Here is a 5291-nt window from a genome sequence, read left to right as displayed (position 1 = left end):
ACATCTTTATTGGAGTATAATTGCTTTACAATGGTGTGTTAGTTTCTGCTTTATAACAAAGTGAATCAGTTATACATATACATATGTTCCCATATCTCTTCCTTCTTGCATCTCCCTCCCTCCCACCCTCCCTATCCCACCCCTCTAGGTGGTCACAAAGTACTGAGCTGACCTCCCTGTGCTATGCAGCTGCTTCCCACTAGCTATCTCTTTTACGTTTGGTAATGTATATATGTCCATGCCACTCTCTCACTTTGTCACAGCTTACCCTTCCCCCTCCCCATATCCTGAAGTCCATTCTCTAGTAGGTCTGTGTCTTTATTCCCATCTTACCCCTAGGTTCTTCATGACCTTTTTTTTTTTCCCTTAGATTCCATATATATGTGTTAGCATACGGTATTTGTCTTTCTCTTTCTGACTTACTTCACTCTGTATGACAGACTCTAGGTCCATCCACCTCACTACAAATAACTCAATTTCGTTTCTTTTCATGGCTGAGTAATATTCCATTGTATATATTTGCCACATCTTCTTTATCCATTCATCCGATGATGGACACTTAGGTTGCTTCCATCTCCTGGCTATTGTAAATAGAGCTTTAATGAACATTTTGGTACATGACTCTTTTTGAATTATGGTTTTCTTAGGATATATGCCCAGTAGTGGGATTGCTGGGTCGTATGGTAGTTCTATTTGTAGTTTTTTAAGGAACCTCCATACTGTTCTCCATAGTGGCTGTATGAAAGTCCCCTACTGTTATTGTGTTACTGTCAGTGTCCCCTTTCACGGTTGTTAGCATTTGCCTTATGTATTGAGGTGCTCCTATGTTGGGTGCAAAAACATTTATAATTGTTATATCTTCTTCTTGGGTTGATCCTTTGATCATTATGTAGTGTCCTTCCTTACCTCTTGTAACAGTCTTTATTTTAAAGTGTATTTTATCTGATAGAAGTATTGCTACTCCAGCTTTCATTTGATTTCCATTGCGTGGAATATCTTTTTCCATCCCTTCACTGTCAGTCTGTATGTGTCCCTGGGTCTGAAGTGGGTCTCTTGTAGACAGCATATATATGGGTCGTGTTTTTGTATCCATTCAGCCAGTCTGTGTCTTCTGGTTGGGGCATTTAATCCATTTACATTCAAGGTTATTACCGATACGTATGTTCCTATTACCTTTTTCTTAATTGTTTTGGGTTTGTTTTTGTGGGTCTTTTTCTTCTCTTGCATTTCCCACCTAGAGAAGTTTCTTTAGCATTTGTTGTAAAGCTGGTTTGGTGGTGCTGAATTGTCTTAGCTTTTGTTTGTCTAAAAAGCTTTTGATTTCTCTGTCAGATCTGAATGAGATCCTTGCTGGGTAGAGTAATTTTTGGTTGTAGGTTTCCCTCTTTCATCACTTTAAGTATATCCTGCCACTACCTTCTGGCCTGCAGAGTTTCTGCTGAAAAATCAGCTGATAGCGTTATGGGGATTCCTTATTATTTATTGTTTTTTCCTTGCTGCTTTTAATATTTTTTTCTTTGAATTTAATTTTTGTTTGTTTGATTTATATGTGTCTTGGTGTGTTTCTCCTAGGGTTTATCCTGTATGGAACTCTCTGTGCTTCCCAGACTTGGGTGAGTATTTCCTTTCCCATGTTAGGGAAGTTTTCCACTATCATCTCTTCAAATATTTTCTCAGACCCTTTCTTTTTCTCTTCTTCTTCTGGGACCCCTATAATTTGAATGTTGGTGCATTTGGTGTTGTCCCAGAGGTCTCTGAGATTGTCTTCAGTTCTTTTCGTTCTTTTTTCTGTATTCTGCTCCTCGGCAGGTATTTCCACCATTTTGTCACTTATTCGTTCTTAAGCCTCAGTTATTCTGTTATTGATTCCTTCTAGTGTATTTTACATTTCAGTTATTGTGTTGTTCACCTCTGTTTGTTCTTTAGTTCTTCTAGATCTTTGTTAAACATTTGTTGTCTTTTCTCAATCCATGCCTCCATTATATTTCCAAGTTTCTCGATCATCTTTACTATCATTACTCTGAATTCTTTTTTCGGTAGATGGTCTACTTCGTCTTCATTCATTTGGTCTTGCAGGTTTTTACCTTGCTCCTTCATCTGTGACATATTTTTTTGCAGTCTCATTTTTCTTCTGTTTTTTTATGAGTGGGATCGTGTTCCTGTCTTACTGGTTGTTTGGCCTGAGGCTTCCAACACTGTAGTTTGTCGGCTGTTGGGTAGAGCTGGGTCTTGGTGCTGAGGTGAAGACCTCTGGGAGATCTCACTCTGATGAATATTCCTTGGAGTCTGAGGTTCTCTGTTAGTCCAGTGGTTTGTACTTGGAGCTGCCACCACAGGAGCTTCAGCCCGGCCCCTGGCTCATGAACCAGGGCAGCAAAAAACAAAAAGAAAAAAGAAAAGGAGAACAATATAACAAAGTAAAAAATAAAATTAGACTAGGAAACTAACAGCTATGTTAGAAAAAAAATAAAAATAAAAATAAAAATACAGATGAAACAACAACCGGAAGGTGAAACAGCGCCACAATAGTAAGAAAGAGGAGGAGAAAAAAAAAAAAAAGGGGGAAAAGGCTTTGGCTGTGGAGGGCGGGGCCTATGCAGGGGTGAGGTTTGGGCAGTGGGTGGGGCCTATGCCTAGTACCCACAGGGCTGGAACAGGTGGGGATGCGGGGCTTTGTGGGGGTGGGGCTTAGGCTCAACAGAAAAGAAGGGGCCCAGGTGCGCCTCCTGCCTCTGGTCTCAGAGGGCAGGGGACCGCACCTGGGAGCCCAGCAGGCTTCCTGGGCTCAAGTGCGTGGGGCAAATGCCCTCTCCTGCTCTTCCTGTCCTGGAAGGCCCCTCCCGCCGGCCTCTCCTGATCTCCCTGGCCTCGCTCCTATGTTCCGGGGAGCCACGCAGCCTGGAGTGGGCTTTGGAGGGCAGGGGGTCAGCCTGGGAGCTTAGCAGCCTCCCTGCGCCCCAGTGGGTGGAGCAAACGCCCTCAGCTCCTCTCCTCTCCTCCCGTCCCCTCCCACCTGCCTCTCCTGGTCTCCTCAGCCCCCCTCCTGTGTCCCCAGGACCAGCTCAGCCTGGAGGGGACTTCTGAGGGCATAGGACCCAGCCTGAGAGCTGGGCTGACTTCCCCAGCGGATTGGGCAGGGGAGATGCTGAGCCTGATCCCGGCTGATCTGAGCCCCCAGGGGTCCCTTCAGGCGTGGAAACCCCTCCCGCCTCTCAGCCACCCCTCAGGGGCACTGGTCCTGTCCGGCCTCCACTTCTCCTTTCCCCCCTCAGTCCCCCCACATCCTACTCATTCGCTTGTGGGTTCTTCCCATCTCCTTGGGCATCAGGGTCCCCCAACAGCATCCATCAGGCGCCCTAGTTGTGGGGAGATGTGAACTCTGAGTCTTCCTACACCGCCATCTTGACTCCTCTGAAGAATCTGTTTGGTTCACTACATGCATTTAGCAGTTGAGGAAATTGAGGTTCAGAGACATTAAATAACCTGTCCAAGGTCATTTAGCAAGTAGGTGGCGGAGCCAGAACTTGATTCTGGTTTTTCATTTATGTTAGTGAGGGGTTTGGGAAGAGAACTTCACTCATTAGAATCTCACTCTGTTATTAGAACAGTTTGTAAATGCTGAATCAGGAGTGCTGAGGAAATTATGCAGATATTCCACGGTAGGAATAATTAGATGATAACGGAGAAGGGCTCTGACTAAAAACATTGAGCATAAGAACAGTGTTGCATTTCCTAAATAAAAACGCTTCTCTTGAGGCAGGGGACCTGGATATAGAAGGGTTAGGTGTTCTCATGATTGAAAGGGATGTCCTTGGTGGGAGCTGGGGGCTCTCAGTCCTGACTGTACCCAACTGAGTGATTAAATACCGCAGGTATCTCTATGGAACGCTTTCATCCTCAAGTTCTGTGAGATCCCTCATTACCCACTAGACTGCCCATGAGATGTTCAGACTGTCCCACAACCACAGAGAGTTCTTCTACTTTTAAGGCACTGGTTTTAAACTGGTTGAGATGTCCTCTGGGGGAAATCTGACAATATCTAGAGATACTTTTAATTGTCGCAGCTGGAAAGGGTGGTACTGGCATGTAGTGAGTAGGTGCCAAGGATGCTGCTAAACATCCTACAATGCACAGGACAGCTCCCTACAGTGAAGAATTATCAGCCTCAAATTGTCAGTAGTGACAAGGCTGAGAAATCTTGCTTTAAGGTAAACAAGCAAACGGACAGCAGACCTTTAGTCCTCCAGGTCTTGAAGGCAACAGTGTGTATAAGAGGGAGAGGTTTGGCCAGAGGGAGGAGCAATGAAGACACTAGGAAATCTTCAATATCTGGGTTCCCTTAGGTTGGCTCCTAAAGGGAAGTTAAGGAATTTACATTAAGGCTTTGAAATTCAAGCTCATATTTTCTGACTCCAAATCCAATGATTTCCATAGTTCCCTCATCTTAATTTAGCAAGTGTCCAGTACAGTATCATAAAAGATTTCTCTTGCAAAAAATATTTTGTTAGAAAATAGCTAAAGTGGAGTTTAAAAATATAAACAAGTTTGTTAGTGATGAACATTTTAAAAAATGTAGCGTTTTCAGTGAAGGTGCATTAAGGTTAAAGTTCCAAATCTCAACTTTTTATAATTAAAAAAAAAAAATTACCTTTGGCAAAATGGTGCATATGTGTGAATGTCTATATAAAAGTCTCAAATATAATTTACTTCAGTCAGTTGGTGGGAAAATTGCTCTTTGTTAGAACAAATATTGGTCTTGATGTGATGCATTAAAGGAAGAAAGTAAGATAACACTGATTTACCAAATGTTGGGGAAATTGTTAGAGGGATCTGGGACTTCAAGTATACAGTCCAGTTTTGTTAATTAGTTTTATTTTTTTATGACCCAAGTTTATTTTTATTTATTTAAAATATTTTTGTTTATTAAAAACAATAAAGAAGGTAAAGAGTGAAAATTCCTCCTTAATTTCTCTTTCCACTTTCCCAGTTCCTCACCTTCTTCCTCAAAGAAACTATTAGTTTCTTCTGTTCTCTTCCAGAATTTCCTTGTACATATTTAAGTAAATAAAAACATGCCTTGCCTTTTTTTACGTGTAGACTTGTCCTGCTTACAATGTTCTTTATCTTATTTTCTCATTTAACAACGTATCTGGATGATGTTTCCATATTAGTACATAGAGAGCTTCCTCTTTTTTGTGTGCGTTTTCACTACTACAGGATTTTCCATTGTTAGAATGAGTCATGATCTACTTAACTAATTGCCACTGAAGGACATTTGTTGTTCCCAAACC

The sequence above is a fragment of the Lipotes vexillifer genome, unplaced genomic scaffold, assembly GCF_000442215.2.
Source record: "Lipotes vexillifer unplaced genomic scaffold, Lipotes_vexillifer_v1.1 scaffold803, whole genome shotgun sequence".
In the NCBI taxonomy this organism is placed as follows: Eukaryota; Metazoa; Chordata; class Mammalia; order Artiodactyla; family Lipotidae; genus Lipotes; species Lipotes vexillifer.
This window is presented reverse-complemented; position numbering follows the sequence as displayed.